This window comes from Rhinolophus sinicus, chromosome 13, assembly GCF_057876585.1.
Source record: "Rhinolophus sinicus isolate RSI-liver-muscle chromosome 13, RSI-T2T, whole genome shotgun sequence".
In the NCBI taxonomy this organism is placed as follows: domain Eukaryota; kingdom Metazoa; phylum Chordata; class Mammalia; order Chiroptera; family Rhinolophidae; genus Rhinolophus; species Rhinolophus sinicus.
In genome coordinates, this window is record NC_142513.1 from 48,493,000 (window position 1) to 48,518,833 (window position 25,834).

A 25,834-nucleotide genomic window follows, 5' to 3' on the forward strand; every position below is an offset into this window, starting at 1 on the left:
AAAACACATGAAACACATTGAAAAATGCAGGACTTTAATTGGTTCTGTCGTAATCATTTATCAAACAGGCATCCCCCCACATCCAGTCCTTGCCACACAAATCATAGTTGCTGGGTCCATGTATCACCCTTGTCATGTCACTGCTTCACTGATTTCCCCTCTGAATTCTTCACTCTGCAATAGTCAATAATCCTTTCTACAATAATCCTTTGTGCTATGCAAATGAGTGCCATGGAGAGCCTGTGACAGACGCAGCCTTACCAGTGGGTGTGCTTTCTCCTTCTGTGGTTATCTTCTTCCTTCAGTGTCCTCAACATTCCAGACCCCAGGGCGGTATCTCAGATAGTCCAATTCCCCTCAAAATACCAGAGATAAAAAGGAAAAGTTAGAACAGTAACAGCACATTTGGTACTTCACTGAAGCAGTCAGTGTTAAGAATACGTTAGACATAAGATTCTAACGTTTAAATGTGTATCAGATGGGGACTGCTTCTTCACTCTGAGATCCTCATTGGCCTTTCCCTGCAATCTGTAGCATTTGTCTTGATTTCGCCTGTCATTAGGTCTATTCCAAAGTTGGTTTCGTCAATCTAGTGATATGATATCCCTCTTTTGGGCCATATCTCTTGGACTTTGGTATGTGTCCCCATGTCATCTCTGTGTTATATGAAATGGCTTCTACTGAGGAACAATGCCCCATCTCCTAGGCTGTGGCATCACATATTTCTAGAGGTCATTCTTTGTAGGTTTAGACCATGGGATTTTCCACAAACCAATGCCCTGTTCATCGGTTTCATCTGTGTAAGTTATGTCTAAATACTTATACTTTTTAGCCTGAAGATTTGCACTTGAGAATTTTCATGGCTCCCACTCTAAGGACAAAGCGAGAATGGATATGCCTCAGAAATGCACATTCTTCCCCCAAACATGGTCTTGCTCAAAAGATTTAGCAAAGTATAAGTATTTTTAATCACTGCCTTCTAAAGGCTGCGGGACTATAGAGTTGTGATTTTTGCTTAAGTTGTCAACAGTGGGATGAATTGCACTCAGCCTCAAACTCAGCAAATTAACATCCTACTCTGCATGGTTATTATAAGAGTTAAAGGAGATAATCTATGAAATAGTATTTATCTTAGCATATAGTACATATACTAAGAACTCATATATAAAATTGTAATACATGTTTGAAACTATATACAACACACACACACGCACACAAATGAAATGCTAAAATAATGACCAGAACTCACTACCAGCATTCTTTGAATATTCTTCCTATAAAATTAGTTTATTGACCATATCGAAACAAGCACATACATATATCATTTTACATGAGTGAAATACAAAATCAATGCCTCAAACAGTTAGTACTCATAACTGGTGAGAAAATGAACTTTTGAAAACCCTGGATTTTCATATCAATTAATTTGAACACACATGACCACATTTAACTGAACATGATGCAATTGGATAAATGTACCATCACTATTTTCCCAATCATTGTGACTTGATGAACAGGTTACTTACAATTTTACAATAATAACTAAGACTGCAATGAGTACCCTTGAGTTTATATCATCTTAGAACACCACCTATTACATCCCATAGGTAAATTTCTAAAAATAAAATTGTTAAGTCAAATTGTGCTAATTTCCATCGAATACATATTTTCCACTGTCTTTTGGAAAGATTGTAACATGCCAGGAGTCCCAAAGTCTCCACATTTTATTAACAAATGTACCCATTAATCTGATAGGTGAAAAAAGGACAAGCAATTTGTTTCATTGTGTGTGTGTACACATAGACACACACACATTTAATTATTTCATTACAGATTCATAACTTATCATTATTCCATATATATTTAATTATTTCATCATAAAGATTGATGCAGTCGGGCATAATTTTCTATGGTCTTGGCATTTCATAATACTTTTCTTTTCGGGTTTCTTTATGTATGTGCTTTCCCACTGTTGTACGGGATGCTTGTCTCAGAATTTCTAATTGATTTGAGTTGGACTTTCACAGAATATTAACACTAAATTGGTCACATAAGTTTCAAGTAAACATACATATACATTTTTAAAAGTGACTGTAAAATAAGAAGTAGCCCAAATTTAATCTGAAATTAGCAGGTTGTAGGTTCTCTTTCTCTCCTCTACACCCTCCACTACAGATGACATGGACAAGTGAACGCCAGCTTGGAAAATCCAGTTCAACTGGATTGAAGATTGTATCCGTAGGCCATGTTCATATATTGTTTACTCTTTCACATTTTTAAAAACTAGGTTAAATAGTAGCTTTGGAATATACTAATCTTATTATGAGATGTTGAAACAATTACAACTTTTCAGATGACGTCAAAATGGACTGGAGTCATTGCCAAAGGAGGTTGGCTACCATCAAGGAAGCTGAAAGATACATTTTGATTCCAACTTTGCTGAAGGAAAAAAAAGGAAGGCAAGATTGTGGGCACTAATTCCTTGGGCACTTTATAGATAGAATGTGGGAGCAATATGTTCAAGTTTCAAGGATAATTTGTGAGTAATAAGTGGAAGGGGGTTCATAGCACTCCAATCCCTTATACAGTTCTGGTTTCACATTGTTTAGGCTACTATGTTATTTTCTTACAAATGAGATTTAGCAAAAGAGCTAAAATAATTTTCATGAAAATAATGTGGGGAAATAATTCCCAAATATTTTTACCATGTGGCTGAGTTAATCTGATACTTTTCAGGTCCTGGTTTAACCAATGCTCTAGTTCAGGGATTGGTAAACTAAAGCTCACAGACTTCTATTGTAAATAAAGTTTTATTGAAACACAGCCACACTCATTGAATTACACACTGTATCTGGCTGCTTGCACACTCTGATAGCAGAGTGTTCACCACTGTTCTTTCACATGGGAGGTAACTCCATGGAGTCTGCATTACTGTCACCTTCTGCCTCTTCTACCTAAGGGCAGGATGGATGGATGGATGGATGGATGGATAGATAGGAGATAGATAGGCAGACAAATAGATAATAAAATGGGTGCCAGATAGATAATTAGATAGACAGATAGTTAATAGGTAGAGATATACAGATAGATTATGAAAAATAAATTGATAGATAAAAGTACAATTGGGCCAACTTTTAGAATCATTAACATAAGACATCACACCACCAATCAAAGAATTTCTCAAAACTGAGCACTTCTGTTCCCACAGAAACTTATTTACCTTACATGTCCATTGGAATACTGTTTCTAAATTTCTCACAAGGTCAAAGAAGAAAAGTACTATGTTTTGGTGATGGTGTACATTACAAAAACTGTCACAGTTCCCCTTTCCTGCATGATTGTCATGGGAGTTGACATGTAAGAGTCATGCCAAGGTGAAAAACTATGCCATTAAAATCAAACAGATACAACTAGAGGACTAATTCTATCTTCCCCAAATTCAGAGGTTGCGAGGTGACTACGAGTATGTCCCACTTATCTTCAATAAAATCACGGTATTTCAAAAGCTGGATCAATTCTGTGTTAAGAAAACTCACATCACACATTTACAACACAGCACAAGTCACAAAATATTCCATATTTCTATGCTTTGACTATGGAAGCATTATCAATTAAACAAAATGATGTTTCTAACATTAATTTACCCCTATCTTTTTACATTGCCTTTTCTCTTTAACAGTCATCCATTCATTCTCTAACTTATTATTTTATTGTAAAACCATGAAAGCAAAACTAGCCACTTAAAAATATGGAATGATTATGTTCTGTAGGACTTTCTGGGTGAGACAAGACTATAAACAAAACTGATTCCCTGTCAAAGGAGCTCATGTTATCAAAACTGTGAAAGCGGCACAGAGAGCAAGACATGAAACAAACCTTCTAGCTAAGAGTTCTCCATAACTATCTTTTGTTAAAGCATCTGTCACACCCTTCTTAGCTAGCCAACACTTCCATCTCAACTATTCTCTATACAAGTTAGAAGGAAATGGTTATATCCAACAAAGACAAGCCAACTGTGGGATATTCTCTTTAAAGGTATACCATAATTCTATATTAATAAAAATACCCCTTAATAAAGAGGGCTGAGAAAAATTACCACTAGTAGTCCTGGTACTAAAGAAAGTTCTTTGGGCCGACCTGGTGGTTCAGGTGGTTGGAGTGCTGTGCTCCTAATGCCAAGGTCGCGGGTTTGATGGGCCAGTGAGCTGAACCCTCTACAACTTTGATTGTGAACAACGGCTCTCCCTGGAGCTGGGCTGCCGTGTGTAGCTGGAGCTCGGTGTGAGCTGCCGTGGGCTGCTATGTGCTGCCGTGGGCTACCGTGTGGTTCCATGAGCATGAGTGGCCATTGGCCAGTGTGAGGGGCCAGCAGCCATTGTGAGCAGCCGGAGGTCGGTGTGAGCTGCCGTGGGCTGCTGTGGGCTACCGTGTGGTGCCATGAGCGTGAATGGCCGGTGGCCAGCATTAGTGGCCGGCAGCCATCATGAGTGGCCGGTGGCCATCGTGAGTGGCCGGTGGCCATCGTGAGTGGCCGGCAGCCAGTGAGAGCTTCCATAAGCGGCCGAACCGACAACTGGTGACAGACTGTCTCAGCTGGGGGGAGCGCAAGGCTCATAATACCAGCACAGGCCAGGGAGCTGTGTCCTATACAACTAGACTGAAAAACAACGGTTCTTCACCATAAAGTAAGCTTCAAAATAGTGTATTATCTCTGGTAATACACTCTTATATTATACATTTCATAATAGAAGAGGGTCCATTTACAAGGAAGATGTAGCCATCATTAATGTTCATGTGACTAATTACAGATTTTCAAATTACATGAAATGAAACTGACAGAAATAAAGGGAGTAACAGACAAATCCACAATCATATGTGATTTTTCACTCTACTCTTTCCTTAATTTAAGGAACAAGACACAATAGAGGTTAAGATCAATATTAACCATCCCAAGAACAACACAATAACCTAATGGGGATTGATACAACACTTTCACCAACAACTTTAGAATAAATATACTTTTTTCAAGTGTCTATGATACACTTACCAAGACCAACCATAGACTAGGCCAAAAAATAAGTCTAAAAAGGTTTAAAATCATTCAACTGATATAGAATATAAAATAACGCAAATTAGAAATTCATGCAAGAAAGTATCGTTTTTTGAAATTGTATTTTTATTTAAGCTTCGAAACTAAAGTATCTTTAAAAAAAAATCAGTGAAGGATTTATACTTTTGTGTAACTGATTAAATTTGCATAGGTAATGAAAGTTTCTCTAACTTTCCACAATTATATGTTCTTAATTTAGTTCGCTTTAAAGTTAAGCAATGCTTATTGAAAGAGTTTAGCCAGCACAGGATTGAAATGCAACCCTAGAATAATAGTTCCAGACCTCAGGAGGAGATTTCACAGAGAGAAACATTTTTACTGTCATTAAAAATGTGACCTCTCACCCAAGGCTAGGAAAACTCAGAATAATAATAAAATATTATTGAAGAAAATACTTCAAATTTGGAAAAATAGATATTAGAGCCAAGGCAAAAATTTCAACTGAGAAGAAAAATTCAAAACTTTAGGAACTGGGAGTCAACCAAGATTGTGACATAGGAAGCTCCTGAACTCCCGTCTACCCACGAACACACAGTATACGTGGAGGAATTCCCTCTGAATGAGATCCAGAAACTAGCTGAATGACTCCCACACATTGGACAAATGAGAAAACAGGTATATATATTTTAAAAATTACACCAAAACAGGTAAAAAAATAAACAGATGGAGACACACTCTTACCATAAACACCACCCCAGCACAGCACCATAGGATCAGGGGGAACCCAACTTCTAGCTTCTCCCTGAGGAACAAAGGGCTTCCCCCCATCTAGCACCCCAATTTTTAAGACTCCTACCACAGAGATGGATTCACAAAACCCCTAGCTCTACAAGCTAATGAAGCTTATGTCAATGAGACTTAGAATAGTATAGCAACAAAAAAGCAATTCTTAACAGGCATGCAAGCACTCACCAAGGCTATCACCCTGGGGGTCTGCAAAGAGGGAACAGGCAAAATTGCCCAACTTCTCACAGTCTTTTTCTGAAAGAGATTTATCTGCAAACTTTAAAAGCTGCTGCCTGAAGGCCAGTCTTCTTTCTAATTTAGCAGGTACCTAGGTCTGGCTGTAATTTTTTCCAGAGACCAGGGAAGGAGGCAGACACCTTTCATTCCTTCTCCCTCCAGCCCATTCCAAAATAATAAAACTCAGTTACCAGTATTTCCCTAGATAAAGGAGCGGGAAGCTTATTTAATTGAATAATAGCTGAAAGTTTCTCTAACGTGGGAAAAGAAAGCGATGTCCACACGCGGGAATCCCAAAGAATACCAAACAAGAAAAATCCCAAAGCAGAAGAATCCAACGAGACCCACACCAAGACATATTATAATTAAATTGTCAAAAGTTAAAGACTTGGAGATAATCTTAAAAGCAGCAAGAGAAAGCAACTTGTTACATACAAAGGAATCCCCTTAAAACCAGCAGCAAATTTTCAACAGAAACCTTGCAGGAGAGAAAGAAATAGGATAACATATTCAAAGTGCTGAAGGAAAAGACTGCCAATGAAAAACACTACCCAGCAAAGGGGTTCTTCAGAATTAAAAGAGCTAAAGAGTTTTCTGGGGAAACAAAATCTGAAAGACCAGCCTTAAAAGAAATGTAAAAGGTTGTTCTTCAATCAGAAACAAAAGAATGCAATTATTAAAAGGAAAATATAAAACCTACTGGTAAATGTAAATATATAGTTAAATTCAGAATATTCTAATGTATTGGGGGTGGGGAAACCACTTATAACCCCAGAATGAAGGTTTAAATTTTTAAAAATAACTATAACTACAATGATTTGTTAATGGAAAAACAATGTAAACAGGCAAATCATGAAATCAAAACATAATACGTTGGGGTGAGGGAACATTGGTATGCAGTTATTATTGGCTTAAATAGATTGTTATACATAAAATCTATTTTATGTAAGCCTCAGGTTAACCAAAAGCAGCAGCCTATACCATATACATCAAAATGTATAAATAAATAAATAAATAAATAAATAAATAGAAAGGAATTAAAGCATATTACTACTACTACTACTACTACTACTACTACTACAAAAATCAAATCACAAAAGAATAGAGAAAGAGAGGAGGAAAGGAACAAAGGAATTACAAAACAACGAGACAAAAATTAACAAATAGCTATAGTAAGTCCAAACCTAGGAATAATTACATTAAATGTAAATGGACTAATATTTCCAATCAAAAGACATGGTGGCTGAATGGATAACTAAACAACACCCAACAATATATTGTCTAAAACAGACTCACCTAAACTTTAAGGACACACATGGAATAAAAGTGAAGGGATAGAAAATATATTTCATGCAAATGAAAAGCAAAATAAATCAGGGATGTCTATACTTATATCAGACAAAATGAGCTTTAGGCCAAAGACTGTAAGGTGAGAAAAAGAAGGTCATTATATAATGATAAAAGGGTCAATTCATCAAGAAGATATGACAATTGTAAGTACTTATACATCTTAGTGGCACCTAAATATATAAAGAAAATATTAAATACCTAAAGGGTGCAATACATAGCAATACAATAATAGCACGGGACTTTAGTATCCACATTTAACACTTCAACAACAGATCACCCGGACAGAATACTAGTAAGAAAACACAGGACTTAAACTACACATTATTTCAGATGGAAGAGAAACAGAGAGAGAGAAAGAGGAAACATGATATAACAGCAGCAGAGGGCCACAAAATGTCTTAATATATTTAAGATTGAAATCATATCAAGCATCTTTTCTGACCACAATGATATAAAACTGGAAATCAATTACAAGAAAACTAATAAATTTACAAATATATAAATATTAAACAACATGCTCCTAAACAACCAATGAGTAAAAGGAATTAAAAGACAAAAAACATCTTAAGACAAACAAAAATGCAGGTATAAAAAGCAAAATGTATGGTATGTAGCAAAAGTAGTTCTAAGTAAGAAGTTTATTATGATAAACACCTACATGAAGGAAAAAAAATGATCTTAAACTAACTTTGTATCTCAAGCAACTACAAAAAACAAAAACAAACCACAATTTGTGATGTATTACAAAATTGTACACATGAAACCAATGTAACTTTACTCACCATTGTCACCCCAATAAACTTTAATTAAAAAAAAACTAAGCCCAATGTTAACAGAAAAAATAAAATAACAAAGATCAGAGCAGAAATAGAGACCAAAAAGACAATAGAAAAGATCAATGAAACTAAGAGCTATGTTTTTAAAAAGATAACCAAAATAGAATAACCTTTAGACTTACCAAGAAAAAAAGAGGTAAGACTCAACTAAAACTACAGATCAAAGAGGAGACATGACAACTGGTACCAAAGAAACACAAAATATCATAAGAGACCATTGCCATATGCCGCTTCATGACAAGGAGGACATGTTCTGAGAAGTGTGTCCTTGGGTGACACGTCATTGAGTGAACACCACTGTGCACTTACACACAGCTCAGTGGTATGTACGTGCTAAACACTCTTACAGGACTGGTAGCACAGGTGGTATATGTATACCAGCATCACCACAAACACGTGAACAACTGTAGTGCAAGCCAACAGCTGGTTTTGCTTTTTGTAACCCAAGTGCCTGACTTAACATTTTGCTGCTGAGGCACCCATTTCAAAGGGGCATCCACTTCAACAGAGGCTAACTGGAATAAGCTCAGTGCCAGCCACAGGATGAGATAAAGAGCCAGGCCACTTCCCCTTGCTGAGGCTCCTTTGTTTTCGATCACAGTTGATTTTGGTAACTGACCATTTGGGCCACTTCTTTTTTTTCTCTTCCTGTGTTTTAAAGTCTCACTCTTGGGCCGGCCCGGTGGCTCAGGCGGTTAGAGCTCCATGCTCCTAACTCCGAAGGGTGCAGGTTCTATTCCCACATGGGCCAGTGGGCTCTCAACCACAAGGCTGCCGGTTCAATTCTTCGAGTCCCGCAAGGGATGGTGGGCTCTGCCCCCTGCAACTAAAATTGAACACGGCACCTTGAGCTGAGCTGCCTCCCGGATGGCTCAGTTGGTTGGAGCGCGGGCTCTCAACCAGAAGGTTGCCAGTTCAACTCCCACAGGGGATGGTGGGCTGTGCCCCCTGCAACTAGCAACGGCAACTGGACCTGGAGCTGAGTTGTGCCCTCCACAACTAAGACTGAAAGGACAACAACTTGACTTGGAAAAACGTCCCGGAAATACACACTGTTCCCGAATTAGTGTACCCCTAATATCCCGAAGGGGTACCCCGAAGTGTACCCCTTCCCCAATTAAAAAAAAAAAAGTCTCACTCTTATGTTTTAAATATACCACTAAAGAGTGAGCCTGCAAAAGCCTATGCCCCCAGCCTCGACCCCAGTAAAAGCACAACCCCAGGCCCATGACCTTTATCTAAGAGTCACTGTGTACCCCCTGGGGTAGCTTCTATGCTCCAGGACCTGAAAGTAATAAACCCCTTTTTTCTTCAAAGTTTCTAACGGGTATCCTGCACTCTAATAAGAATCACAAGGGTCAGTCCAGTCATAACACTGGTTTAGAAAGGGGACACGTCTGTGAGGAACTTACCAGGCATTTCCAACTGATAGCATTACTACCCATAGACTGAAACTGGCACAAAACAATCACATGTCATGCAACAATCTTAGGACAGCTACTAGGACATAAGGAAATGGGAATTATTCAGCTCCACTATAATCCTATGGGACCACTCGTGCACATGTGGTTCGTTGTTAATTGAAACACTGTTATGAGATACATGACTATACTATGAACAATTCTATGCCAACAAATTCGACAGCCAAGAAGAAATGGATAAATTCTTAGAAACATACAATGTACCGAGACTGAATCATGAAGAAATAGAAAATCTGAACAGATCAATTAGTATAAAGGAGACTGAATCAACAAAAAAAGTGCCCAACAAAAAAAAGTCTAGCATAGATGGCTTCACTGGTAAATTCTACCGAACAGTTAAAGAAGAACTAATACCTATCCTTTTCAAACTCTTCCAAAAAAAGAAGACAATGGAACACTTCCAAACTCATGTTATGAGGACAGCATTATCCTGATTCAAAAACCAGACAAGTACAATACAAAAGAACTATAGGTCAATATCCCTGATGAACATAGGTGCAAAAATCCTCAATAACATCTTAGCAAACAAAATGCAACAATGTATTCAAAGGATCATACAACATTATGGAGTGAAATTTATTCCAGGGATTTTCATAGATGCTTTTGCATCCACAAATCAATCAATGTGACACACTACATTAACAAAATGGAAGAATAAAAATCATGTAATTATTTGAATAGATGCAGACGAAGCACATGAAAAAAATCAACATCTATTTATGATAAAAACTCTCAGCAAAGTGGGTATAGAGGAAGGTATCTCAGCATAATAAAGGCCATATAAGACAGGCCCATAGCCAACGTCACACTTAGTAGTGAAAAGCTGAAAACCTACAGGGGACAGCCAACTGCTGTAATTGTATGTGCTATACTTTTATATGACTGCAGCACAATAGGCTTATTTATACAAGCATCACCACAAACACGAGTAATGTGTTACCCTATAACAATATGATGGCTATGACATCACTGGGTGATAGGACTTTTTCAGTTCCATTATAATCTTAGGGAACCACCATCATGTACTCGTGTGCAGTCCGTCATTGACTAAAACGTCATTATGTGGTGCATGATTGTAATAGAAAACTTCAAAGACTCTATCAAAACATTTTTAGAACAGACAATTTCAGTAAAGTTCTGAAACACAAAATCAATATTCACAAATCAGTTCTGTTTCTATACGCCAACTACAAAGTAGCAGAAATAGAAATTAAGAAAACAGTACCATTTACAATGGAATCAAAGGGAATAAAACACCTAGAAATAAATTTAACCAGAGATGAAGGATCTGTACACTGAAAACTATAAGACATTGATGAAAGAAATGGAAAAGAATACAAATAATTCTGTTTTTATGTATTGGAAGAATTAATATTGTTAAAATATCCATACTACCCAAAGTGATCTACATTTCAATGCAATCTTTATCAAAATTCCCATGGCATTTTTCACATAAATATCAAAAACAATCCCAAAATTTGTATGAGAGCTCAAAAGACCCTGGATAGCAAAGCAATCTTGAGAAAAAGAACAAAGCCAGATGTATTACAAGTCCTGATTTCAAACTATATTATAAAGCTATAGTAAATAAAACAGTGTGGTATGAGTACAAAAGCAGATACATAAATCACTGGAACAGCATGGAGAGACCAGAAATAAGCCCATGGTCAATTAATTTTAAACCAATGAGCCAAGAGTACATGGAGAAAGGACAGTGTCTTCAATAAATGGTGTTGGAAACACTGGAAAGTCACATGTAAAAGAATGAAAGTAGACTCCCATCTTACACCATACACAAAAAACAACTCAAAATGGATTAAAGACTTGAATGTAAGACCTGATACCATAAAACACATAGAAGAAAACATAGGCAGTAAACTCCCTGACATTGATCTTGACAGTGACATTTTGGATTTGGCACCAGAAGTAAAATAAATAACTGAGACTACATAAAACTAAAAAGCTTCTGCTCAGAAAAGGAAAACATCAATAAAATAAAAAGAATGGGAGAAAATTTTTGCAAACCACATATCTGATAAGGGGTTAATATCCAAAATACACAAGGAACTCAGCTTAATAGGAAAAAATATAATTCAATTTAAAAATGGACAAGGACCTAAGTAGACACTTTTCCAAAGAGGTCATACAAATGGCCAACAGGTGCTTAAAAAGATGCTCAACATCATTAATCATGAGGGAAATTCAAAGCAAAAGCATGATGAGGTATCATGTCATACCTATTAGGATGTATATTATCAAAAAGACAAGAGACAGCAAATGCTGGTGGGAATATAGAGAAAAAGGAACCTTTGTACACAATTGGTGGGAATATAAATTGGTACAACCACTATGTTAAAGAATATAAAGTTTCCTCAAGAAATTAAAATGAAACTACCATAGCATGCAGTGATCATTTCTGGGCATATATGCAAAGGAAAAAAAATATCTCAGAGAGATATCTGCACTCCCATGTTCATAGCAATTTTATTCACAATAGACAAGGTATAGGAAAAAACTAAGTGTCCATCAACAGATAAATGAAAAAAGTTAAGTATGGCGCACACACAACATGAATATCATTAACCCTTAAAAAGAAGGAAATTGTATCATTTGTGTTAAGATGAAACTGGAGGACATTATGCTAAGTGAAATAAGCCAGATAGAAGGAGAAATCAAATACAGCCTGGTATCACCTATATATGAAACCATACCAAAAAAAGTCAAACTCATAGAAAATGAGTATAACAGTGGTTGAGGGTGGGGGAAACAGGGAAAGGATGGTATTCAGTTCTAAGATAAATAAGGTCTGAGGATCTAACATAGACGATGGTGACCACAGTTGGTTAAACTGTATGTATAACTGGAACTTACAATTAAGAGAAAAATGTTCTCTTAATAGAAAATAAGATCCCTGTCAAGTCAGAGCTCATTACATATATTTTGGGAAAAGGAGACAGAACACAAAATACAAAATGAACAAAAACTGGTAAGTGTATTGCTGATAAGCATATAAGCACGACATTTAAGAGTTTGATGTGGGGAGACGAAGCAAACAGGATGCATTGCATATAGTTCTTCCCATTAAGGCAGGGACCAGTCCCGGGACACTTCTGGGCCACCGTACATGGCCGCATCCCAAGCTGACCATTTCAGCATGGACCCGTTCAGACGCTCACTCCACACCAGTGCTTTCTCCACTAAGATACAGTATCCTGAACGACAATAACCATGAGTCAGACAATTGAACAGGGCTGTGGTTGAATCTATCCCTACTCCAAATTGAACCAACAGCCGTATTTTTCTGAAGGTAATAAAGTCAGAAGAAATCTTAAACTTACTCAGGATAACAGATTAAAAGCCAGACAGAAAGCAAGAAGAGGGGACCCATCTCCTATTCACCTCAAGTTTAAACGTCCTTCTACAAGCCAACACTCTCTGACAACTTGGTCAGCTCCCTGCTGATGGCATTTTTTTTTACCTCTTCCCAATCTCCATGCAAGTGAGTCTCCTTACTCTAGTTCTAGACTTTCTGAACCTAAAGGGAATATGTGAGAGGCTCACGTACAAATCCCCCCTTCTCTGCTGCCTCTCCTGGTGATTCTTTGAAACACGAACTCCCCCAACCCCCATTAGTCAGCAGGCTCCTTGAATAGAACGCTAAACCGCTGAGCTGGGTCACAGAGATGGGTAGAACTTCCATACTTTTGGGGAACACCAGTCATCCTTCGCATCCATGGTAGGATGGCATACAGATACACAAAGGAAGAATCTTTAAGTTAGAAAGTTCAAAGACAGCACTATAAGTACAGTGTTATGATGAGACCGGTCTCGCTAAAGTCACACATATAGATTGTATGATATTGTTCCTTCTCATGATTGACAGCCATTTGCAAGTGACCGTCACCTACAATGAAGCCTTATTATGGATCAGTCCACAGTCTCTCAAGAACAGCTCCTCTCTTTCAAGGGAACTTTGAGAACAGAGGACTGCGTGTCTGTCCCCTAGCCCCGCTGTCGTGCGGCCCGCCAGCACATATGTGGGCAGTGACTTTGTGGGCCATCCCAACCACTCTGCTGTTCACTGCTTCTCCACCCCAGCAGGGTGGCCTCCACGATGGCAGCGTCCCCAGGGCCCAGCATGTTACAAAGCCCGGGAGTGGGCATTTCTATTATGTCTATGTGGGTAACTGTTTAAAGGGGACGCTGTACTATAAGCCTTTGACCTCATGCCTTGAACAGTAAAAAAGTGTGAGTTTTTTGTTTCTCTTGAGGGGGGTTTATTTCCTTTTGTTTTTATTCTGGCCTTTCCTCTGTCTTTTCGTGTAAACCAGATATTTGAAAGGCTGACGATGGCTAAAGGTGCAACATGCAGCTTGCTTATCCATTATTTTGGGGACGCTTTTACCCAGGATAGGAGATGGGGTCATGGATTCACCAGGCAAATGTGGTGCTCACCCTTCATCCTTCCCCTCCGGTTCAGGTGTTATTGTTTCTCCTTCCAAACACATGATCAGACTGGCTTTTTCTATATAAAAGGATTCTCCTTCTTTGAAAAGAAAAACTAAATAAAAATAGAGGCGTGCATAATACAAAGGAAATAAATAATTTTCTAGGGCTAGAATGCACATAAAAGAGCTATAAAACATGCTGATTTGATCCAGAGGAAAACATCTACCACCCCTAAAGCTTCGTCTCTGCATTGCTGTTGTTTAAGAGAATATAGGAGACCAAAGAGTACCACTGGTACATGCCATGAAGGCAGGAAATAAGATAAAGGTTCCATTCTGCAACTCGACAACTAGCAACAGGGATGTATACCTCAGCCAGGAATGTTCCTCCATGAAGCCTAACCCAGCAGAGAATGCTACAATCCCATATTCTGTATTTGCATTCCACCTCAGCAGAGTCTATAGAATCTATATTTCCCTGGTCATGGCCCTGACACTCCCAGGAAAGATCCTTTAAGAGCTGCCTCAGGCTGGGTCTCTATGAGCATTCATTTTCCTCGCCCCTTAAGTGACTGGCCCATTCATCTGAACCTCACTCATTTACACACTAAAGAAGCAGTTTCATCAATGCAGTTATTAAATGTATGTACCAGCTGCATGCTAGGCTCTGTCAGGTAATGGAATGTTACCTATGAATAGGAAACTATCCCTGTCAAAGGAGCTCTTTATTCCTGGTCTGGTAAACAGACACAAAAATAAAAGTTGGCAACTGAAAACTTAGGGACATAAAGCATGTGATACATTACGTGGTGACCATTTAGACAGGCTGGACAGAAAACTTCCAGACTCGTTTCTAAAGCATGAGTTAGGCAATGACAATGTACAAGAAAGGAATCTCTAGAATGTCATATTTTTTGGAGGCTCCCGTATGAATGTATGTAAATAAAATTTTTTTCTCCTGTAAAAATCAATCAATCAATCAATCAATCAATCAATCACTCTCTCTCTGGGACTATTCCAGACATAAGTGGGAAAGATTGTGTTCCAGTGATGCTATGGACATTACTTTCCTCTAGAACTCATTTCTACATGTAGGTTCAGCACCCCTTGGCCTGGTCCCCATAGCGCTTCCCCTCCAAACTCTACCTTCTGCACATTCCATCTCGCTTCACTCTCGTGATTCCTAGCACCATCATTTCTTCACTCCTCTTTCACTTGTTCACGATTACATTGTTACTGTTTCTCTGAGGTGGCCCTGGCCGCAGCCCTTCCTTCAACAGTCTTTGCTGAACATTTCACGAAAGCCAAGGCATCTGCAACTACTGAGCAATCATGCCTGAGTGAGAAATTCTACCGTGGCCCATGGATGCAGGAGCAGATACGCACAAAGCAAGTGGGAGCTTGAAGGAAAAAGCTGCACAGAGATTATTAGAAGAATGAGGAGATGTAATGAAGACAATGAGTTCTATTCTATGTGTGTATAACATGGAATGCTGCTGACAGGTTCTCAAATTGTAAACCCAACATGCATCCTCATTTTATTATTCATACAAGCAATTCACAAAACAGCACGTGTCTGTGCCGGGCTGACACTGGGGACGTCACCACAGGGCACAGCGTAGACTCAGAGGGGTCCTCCGATTTGGCCTTGCCTGTTCAAGTACTACCTGCGCTCCCCCCCTCCATGCAACACCTAAACTTAACATCAGTGATATTCTTTTTCTTTCCTTCCAAACTTCATTGTCCCTGCAATGCTGTGAAAAACTCCTAATCTATTGGTTTTCCCTCAAAGACCGTGGACACTTCTGATAGCCTCCTGTAACGATCCTCCTCCTAGCTAAGTGCTGGAGCATCCTAGGAAGGCTTCAGGTGAATATATCCCTTCTTCCACACGCGCTCCATCTCTAGACCTCATCCTTTCCCAGGCCACTGGTACGGGTCTTTGCTGATCAATCCAAAGTAGGATCTCGGTCCCCAGTCGTCCCCGAGTCCCACAGTCCTATTTCCATCTTAATAACCAACATCTTAACCTGTGTGTTTAATATGGATATAAAACTGGTAAAACATCTCTTTCTTCTCATGCATTTTGAGAAGCCCAACCTTGCCCAGCCTGGTAAATGGTGTCACCATTCATCTAGTTGCTGAGGCCTTGATCATATTATCCTATCGAATCATAGTCTCGTCTCACGCAGTACCATCCAATACTTTATCAAGTAGGACTGACAATACTTTCAAAATACGTCCTAAATCCAAGTCCTTCTCAACACTCCCATGTCAACCAACTGAGTATGACACTTTTCATATAACTACTGAAATAACCATGGAACGTGCCTTCTTACCTCCATTTTTCTAACTCATCAGTGTGTTAGCCACAGTGATATTTATCCTGTTATTTGAATATGTGAAACGATAGAAAACTTAAGTACTGTAGAAATCAAAATTTGGAAATTTTGCAAACCAAAGCAGTTGACATGTTACAAATAAAATACGGTAATTGAGGGGCTGACCCGGTGGCTCAGGCGGTTGGAGCTCTGTGCTCATAATGCCGAAGGCTGCTGATTCAATTCCCACTTGGGCCAGTGGGCTCTCAACTACAAGGTTGCTGGTTCCATTTCTTGACTCCCACAGGGATGGTGGGCTGCACCCCCTGCAACTAGCAACGGCAACTGCACCTGGAGCTGAGCTGTACCCTCCACAACTAAGATTGAAAAGAACAACAACTTGACTTGGAAAATGACCTGGAAGTACACACTGTTCCCCAATAAAGTTCTGTTCCCCTTCCCCAATAATAATAAAAAAAAAATCTTAAGAAAAAAATACAGCCATTGAGCGGGGCAATGATTTTTGCCCAAAGCACTGAGAACACTGTACCTTGCTGAATGAGAATCTGTGAAGCAAAACATCTGTAAGGGTCTATAATTCTTGATGCTAAACAAAATACCAAGTCTAGAAGTTAATTATCTTGTAGAAAAATTAAAGATAACATAGTTGTTACATGCTCCTAGAGGAACTAGCTCGAACAGTGTAGCAGAGAATATTTCAAACTGTGCGATAAATGCATTCGGAGTATTTTTAACGAGTTGTACAGCTTTGCCTTGGGATTAACTTAATGTCCTGTTCTAGTTAAACCAATTACCAGAAAGGTCTGGAGTTTTGTGCGAGTGATTCATCAGAGTAGCGAAACTAGAGAGATATATAGGGAGAAAGAAGAGGCTACAATCAGTCTTCTCCTTAAACTTCTCGGTCAAGCTCACGCTCCTCCTGCTAGAAATGGCCCCATTCTCATCGGACAGATTCGTCATGACGGGGCCTCTTTAATGGGAAGTCACCGTGTTCGGTGCTCATATGCCTTTACTCTCCTCGTCATCCTCATTTCAAGTTCACAGCGGCTACTTGAACGTGTCTTTCATCATGAAAAAGACTGATCCATGCTGGCCCCTTGCCCGCCTCTCCAGGGTGAGGCACGTGGCTTTCCATTTTGATGAGAAATTAGAGAGGGTGCATTTTCTTTGGGACTATTCTACAATTTCATCCTGTAAAAGGGGTTGGCAGCACAGTTTCTATTACCATCCCTGAGAATAACTAAATAGTAATGTGCTTTTCTGTTGCGATTTCCTATTTGTTTTTACTTTAATTCCCTTCATATCATGGAAACTTGAAGGGTTTGCTGGATTGAGACTGAATTTATGATGTTATTAAGATGATATTAATAACACCAACACCAAAACAATAGTATATTTGGCCTCATGGGAGAGAAGATGTATTTTAGCCAGAAAGATTTCAAAAGTTCCAAAATACCTGTATCACATATGTGAAAGCAATAATATTTATAGTAAAACGGGAATTGTCTTCCCTTGATCCCTGACTGACTTCTTCAATTGTTTCCTCTTTAGATGACAAGTTTCTTCACTGCTCATTTGTTTGCCCATTTATTTGCACATTCATTCACTTGATACTTTGTTTACAATCAGTAATTCTGGCCTCACTTCCGTTTTCTCTTTATGCATTTAATGACAATATCTACTGAGCCTCTGCAATAGGCCTGTCACTAAAGACTAACTGCAAAGTCAGATACAGTGGGCAGGGGACAATCAGATTACCATTTCAGCCAAAGCCTTAGGTCACGTCCGTGCCTCTGTAAACACACCACATTGGTTCCCAACTTACATACTGATATGGCATTTCAATTCCTATCAGGTGGCCTGCACCTCAGCAACACAGAGACAGATTTTGAAACATCATATTCAAGATGCATTTCATTAATTCAACCAAGTCACTTTTCAAAACTTAGAATTTATCTATTATGGAAACCGTACTTCAGTAGCATGGAATTCGGGATTATGACTAGTAAACTGCTTCCAGCTCCCTGGTTACAGAGAACACAGAATTTAGGAATGTATGGGTTTTAGCCAACACACCCAGTGCGGCCGTCAGTGTCGTCTACACAGACATGACCTCAGAGGGTTGGACGGACAGTGAAAGGTGACACATACGTACACACAGAAAGCTGAGTGCTCATCCTTAGATAGGCCCTCCAATCGCATTCCTTCACCACGGATCTCTGACACTCTACAGGGTTATGAAAACAAAGGGATGACCAAGAAAAATGGGGAGGACTACTGGAGATTTACCATCCACATCGAATATTGATCTAGAGTGACTCTGAACCTGAGCCCCACTGCACTGCCTCAGTCAGTCCAAGAAAACTGTTGACACCCTGCTAGTGAAGATGGCGGTTAGTCCCCAAACATGCTCTTCTCCCTGTCACGTGAATGTACTTCATCACCCACCTCGTAAATTGAACCATGTGCCACTCTCATCTGCTCCCCAGTTTAGATAAGAACTTTAGATAACATAACCCTCTCGCTGCTTTGTCCCGTGGATCGCCATCTCAGTTTCACTCGGTATTCTCTGTTAAAAAAATACTTTGTTGAACATTTAGCACAAGCCAGGATACATACATCCCTCCTTAGAGCAGGACACCAACTAACAGACATAGCAAATAACAGATTTAGCAAAGTCACCATGGATTCTGCTAACATTCACCTGTGACTATTAAAACTATGGTATAAAAGTTTGATGGCAAATAGGATAGTGCATAGTTTCAAATGATCTCCCTACAGAATATTTATTAATTACAAAGAAACATTCACTTTAAAGGGGCGAAACCTAGTGGACACCAATTGAACCAAGTGATCAAAGTTAATGTCACCAATAGGACAAAGTGACATCATTTGCCACCTGACGTGAATCACTGAGGTACACACACATCAGTTATGAAGTACACCTTCCCCAAATGCACTAAACACAAAACCTATTCCTGTTCACGAGGAAACATCAGAAAATTCAAAGTTTCAGACATCTTATGGTAGATGAGGGTAAAGGGATCAAATATATAGTGATAGAGGGAGAACTGACTCTGGGTGGTGAGCACACGTGACATATAGATGATGTAACACAGAATTCTACACCTCAAACCTATGTAACTTTACTAATCATTATCACCCAATAAACTTTAATTAAAAATAACTATTAGCCATCTTTCCAAGAATATCAATGTCCAGCTGGCCTGATGGCTCAAGTGGCTGGAGTGCCAAGCTCCTAATGCCGAGGTCGCCGGTTCGATTTGAATCCCACATGGGCCAGCGAGCTGCACCCTCCACAACTAGAATGAAGCCAGTGAGCTGCCACTCAGCTCCTGGGTGGCCAGATGGCTCAGTTGGTTGGAGCACGGGGCTCTCAACCACATGGTTGCCAGTTCGACTCCCAGAAGGGATGGTGGGCTGCGTCCCCTGCAACTAGCAATGGCAACTGGACCTGGAGCTGAGCTGCACCCTCTACAACTAAGACTGAAAGGTCAACAACTTGACTTGGAAAAAGTCCCGGAAGTACACACTGTTCCCCGATAAAGTCTTGTTCCCCTTCCCTAATTAAAAAAAAAAAATCTTTTAAAAAAAAAGAATACCAATGTTGTGGAAGACAAAGAATGAATGAGAAACTGTGCAGATTAAATGAGACTAAAGAAACATGACACTTGAATTCCAGACAGGAAACTTCTCTGAGTCCTAAGAAAGAGGAATTGCTGTAAAGAACATTCTGAGAACAACTAGTGAGATCTGATTATGGAGTGAACACTAATATATATTTGTACTCTTGATGAATTTCATGATTCACAAAACTATACCAATGCTAATATAATCTAGTATAGACTCTCAGAAAGTTAATGCTGAAGAATTTGGGGCTAAATACATAGTATCTGCAACTTACAAATACTGCATAAAGAACAAGTAAGGTGGGGGAGACAGAGGGGATTGTGGATGAAAGAGGAAGGGAGGGAACATACTTAAGAGAAAGAGAACACAACACTGCAGAAAAAAATCTGGGTGAAGAGTAAGTATATGGGGGTGCTCTGTATGATTCTTGAAACTCTAAATCTATTTCCAAAATGAAACATCAAAAAAAAAAAATAAACACTGGTATAAGGTATACTAAGGCAATTTATGAACCTCCAAGAAGTACTACATTTAGAAAAGGTCAATGGTACCTACCTCTTACAACCAGGATGACTCTTGTGATTGGAGGAAAGGTGATCTATTGTTTTTTTTTTTAAATAAATGATCTATATGTATTTGGACTTTTTAATCCATGGCCATTTACTGTTTAAGTTCAACATAAGTTAAAAACAGTATTTTCACCTATTAGATTGGCTAAAAACTTAAAAGGATTGATAACATCCACCATGTGTAAGTTTTAATGAAAAGTAGCACTGCCATCACACAACAGCTGTGTGCTGAGCTACAAAACATTTCAAGGGTAATTTAACAATATCTACTGAAATCAAGAGTATGCAGAACTGATGGTCCACCAATGCCACCTCTAGAAATCTATCTTATAGAATTAGGAGCCCAAGTGCATTAATATAGTTATATAATTGAGCATTACAACATTATATGCAGCAGTGAAAACAGTTAACTTGCATTTCCCAAACAGAGAAATGGATAAACCCATTATGATATGTACTTTACATCCAATGACAAGTCTGTAAGTAAGCTCTATTTATTGGTTTGGAAATAGTCCACAATATATTCAAACATAAAGTTGCAAAACAACATGTACCATAATGATGGCATATTTGTCAAAAGAAGTCCATATAAACTTACACAAGCTCAGAAAAGATAGATTATGATATAAATGTTTAACACTTGTCATGCCCAGGAATTATAAATAGGAATGGAAGATGGAGGGTAGATGACCAGTTTCCTGCAAATTGCTTAATAACCCATTCATTCTTGTGACCCTGTTTCAATGCATTAAGTGTCAAGCCAGTGCATTGTGACAGGTTGGGCAACGCAGTTCAAGTTCCTTGATTACAGTACAGCTTATGTTCCAGAAGCAGCCCATGAAAAACTGCCAATAAACAGCCATCTATATTAAGCCCACACATAACAGGGAAATCTCTTCGGTGTCTTGAATTTTTTACTCCATCCCCAAAGAAGAAAATTCCAGAGATACCAAGAAAATGATGGAACCATGTGTTCTCCAAGATAGCATCACCATGGCTCAAAATGTCAGTTCGAGGGCCTGGCTCTCCCTTACTCACCCAGAGTTAAGATGGCTTTCCGAGTCCTCCGATGCCATTGGAGAAGAGGTCAAGTACAGTCAGAGTCAGATCAGATCGTATTCTAGAATGAAACCTACTAGGTTTAGTAAAAAGGAAACTACCGATGGTCTACTGCAGGTAATACAAATGCGTAAGAAGATCTAGTTTAGGACCTAACAACTGTGGGCTCATGATTCAAATGAGAAACAAATTATCTTACAACTGGTATCAAAATGGCCCATGGGAGACTCTTAGCTTAAGAGAAAGCCTGGCTATAATTTGGGGCATGACCAGTGTGTCCATGGCACATTTACCACACACACATCTCACTCCCATTTGTCAAGTAAAACATGGATTAAAATGCAATGAGGTAAACAAAACAATGGAGGAAAGCACAATATATTCAGAGCACCGAGGAATACTTAACATTCCCGGCAATTACTTGCCACAAAGCAGGTCACTTCTATTCCTGAGGACACGTGTTTAAAAATTGTGCCCTTTGAGAAAGACAGACGCAATAAGCTTCCCAAAGGGGGGGATAATGACAGCATGCGGGTGACGCTGTGGATGGAACCACTGCAGAAGGTATCTATGATCCTGTTGTCCACATGTTGACCACCTGGGAGAGTAGAGGGAGACATTGCAGATGAAACACCTCAGGTTTATTAGACAGCCATGCCTCCTAACATGCTTATCATCTCCAAGTCAGGCGCTTTACTGCTACTCATGGAAACAGGTCACACAATCCTGATGCTAAGTATCTCCAAAACGAGGCACGCTTACTGCACCAAAGAGACAAAACCATGACTTTCCTTCCTGGGCCCCCCTTCACAGTGATTCAAGTACCCACCTTCTGTTCCCCATTTTCTGCCACTCAACCACACATGCATTCTTTGAACCACCATTTCCTGTAACTTCTCATTGCTAATTTATATACCAGTTCAGGGTTAAAAACCAAAAACATCAATGGTACTAGGAAATACTCATGAGCTCTGAAAATTCCAGGATTTCATGGAAATCTCTCCCAACACCAAAACCCGTTATGACAATATCCACGCATCTATTCTCCCTGCTTTCCTGGATGCTTCGTGTGCTACTTCTAATGGTCCTGACTTGAAGAAAACCCCTTGCACTGCAATTTATGAACTTATTAAGTGTTATTTACTAACAAAAGATAACTCTAAAATCCTGGGTTAAACTATGACCTCAAAATCATCACAGGCCACATAATAGATTTGATGAAATGTAAATATAGTGTCAAATAATTCAGACAAGACTCGAATCCATCAACACAGCCAATGAAGGTCTCTCAAAATCAGAATATAGGCCTCAAAGCTCTTACCTGCAGTCAAAATCTCTTTGGTCCTTGTTTATGGGAGATGCTTGTGAAAGAAACAGAAAGGGCATGCTTGAAAAAATTTGAACAATCTTCATTCGGTCATCAAATGAAAGGAGGTTCAGAACTTACTTTCTCCACTCTAATCTTGGAATAGTCAACTCCTGTCCACCCACTGTCATTAGCAATACCCTAAATCATGCATCTGGAAATAAAATTTAACCTCCTGCTGTCATGAAGACCTGTATTACTTGCAGCAAATTCTACTTCCTTTGTGAAGTGATGCCCTGACAAGTCTAGTACCCATCTGATACTATAGTTTTACATTACTGACTGTATTCCCGAGACTGCACTTTACGTCCCCATGATTACCTTGTAACTGCCGATTTGCACTTAATTCCTTCACCTTTTTCACCAAGAACCCCTCCCATCTGGCAACTTTCAAAATATTCTCTATGATTTTGTGTTATTTTTTTCTTTAGATTCCACAAGTGACATCATGTCAACTCACTACACTAAACACCTGAAACGAATATAACATTGAATGTCAACTATAATTTAAAAAATAGGTTTCATCCGGAGATGCCACTGGCGCAGTGGACGGGTAAGGTGAGTGGCCAGTGCGAGGGCTAGACCATGGTCGCCGAGTTTCCGAACCCAACCCCGCTGGGGCATGCGGTGGGTAGTCAGAGGTTGCGATGAAAATAAATATTTATGCAAAAAAAAAAAATATAGTCACGGGGACATAAAGTACAGCATAGGGAATACAGTCAATAATATTCTAATAACTATGTATAGTGCCAGGTAGGTACTAGGCTAATTGGGGGAAATCACTTTGAGATATACAAATGTCTAATCACTATGTTGTTTTGTACAGCTGAATATAAACAAACGAACAAACAACATTCTACTCCCTAATGGCTTGGGTCCTGGTGCCTTTTCATGCCCCTTTCACATTTTCACCCCAATTGCCTGACTTCCTTCCTTGTGTCCCTCTATCCATCCACCGTTAATGCAGGTAAATAAAACAAGAAAGGAAAGCAACAATATATTCAGAGCACAGAGAAGTATAAAGTGTTTATTCCAAAATACTATTTAAATAAATTTAAAATTTACCACGTACGGAGATTAAAATCTGTCTAGATAACATCACATTCTATGAGAGTAGAGGGTAGTACACCAAAATCTATAAATCTATGTATCAACACTGAATCAAAAATTTAAGTCTTCCTATATCTTCTCGTTTCTATGGCAATCATTCCACAATTTGACAATATTATATTTTATGGAATTCATATACAGTTCTGGATTTTAAAATATTACAAATAAAATTGGATTCCACATCAAACTAGTGAAAAAATAGTACACCAGTACTACTGATGCTTACCAGCATTTTTGAAGATAAAGTCCACAGAAAAGATAAACAAGTACAAGCATTTGGATTGATATAGTAATGTCAGGTAGCGAAGCATCTAAAAGGTCTCACTTCTGACACTGGTAACATCTCAGTTAAAACTGTGGAAAATATGGGGAAATTGTGACACGTACATGACCAACATGAAATACAAGGTCAAGCTGGCTCTTTGATCAACCTTCTAAAATCCCCAAATTATTAAAATATTTTTAAAAATTATTAGAGAAAGAAAGCCACTTTTGTGAACTCCCTACAGTTGGTTTTGGTTTTCGTTCTATTATCAGAAAATTTTGAGCATTCAATTACTAAACTTTTCTTATTTTATAAGTAACAACAAATTAGTCCATATCCTCAACAGTCTGGCCATCTTCTCACTCACCTTTACATGTGCCTTTATTACTGTATGACTTTTCCAATGGTGAAATTCCTGTACTATCCTTCCTAAAATCCGTCTATGCATCAATCCATCTACGAAGCCACCCCAAAACCATCAACAATGCTATTATTCATGCAATCAATTTATCTATGCATTGATCCCTAATTCACCCATTATTCTAGCCAGCCATGTTTGCAGCTATCAGTCTAAACATATATTTATATTGTATCATGCATCCAACATTCCATTCTGCAATCTACTGGAATTCTAACATCTAGGTATCTATCTCCACCTTCATTGAATATTGAGTCCATCAAACCATTCATCCATACTTACTTCCACTGTGACTTTCAAAACATTCATTCTTGATTCTTGTATCCCGCCACCACTCATATATATTCTGGTTTTCATCCAGTCTTACATTCACCCAACTGTGCATTCATTCATCCATTATTATACCTTAAATTCCACAAAGTAAGATTCTTGCATCCATTTTTCCAGTCTTCTTTCTAAATATCTAACCATGTATTCTTTTATCCATTAATTCTTAAATCAACAGCTTAATTATTGTGTAAAAAATTTCATTCACCCTCTTTATATCCCTCCTTCCTTCCAACATTCACTCCTAAAACTAAGCTTTAAATCAACAATCCAATCCTCCATTCTGTGCATTCATCTGCCAATCCTTGAATTCTTGCATGGAATTAATCCATCTATATTAATCAATTTGAAGTCACAGCAACTTCAAAATCTCAATGGCTTAATATAACAGACTTACACTTCTCACTCAGGAAAAGGCCTCAATGATGCAATGGGCCTCCAGAGTAGCTTTGCCCTATATACTTCAGACCATTCTCCTTTTGCGGTGCCTGTGCTTCATTAAACACATGGTTCTGTAATCACCGCAGGTAAGAGACGAA

General features: G+C 38.8%; 1 protein-coding gene across 2 annotated transcripts in view; it reads right to left on the reverse strand.

Moving 5' to 3' along the window:
- The window catches only part of LOC109459061 (uncharacterized), a 94,842-nt gene that overhangs the window by 52,888 nt on the left and 16,120 nt on the right, over positions 1-25,834 (reverse strand). Inside the window, exons 5-7 of one of the 2 annotated variants that reach the window (XR_016018246.1) lie at positions 24,512-24,639; positions 23,131-23,170; positions 262-22,407 (exon numbers count right to left, since the gene is read on the reverse strand). The gene's annotated coding sequence lies outside the window, so the exon portion shown is untranslated. Of the gene's footprint in view, positions 1-261; positions 22,408-23,130; positions 23,171-24,511; positions 24,640-25,834 lie in introns of those variants that run through there. The other variant, XM_088789314.1, reaches the window with a different exon arrangement.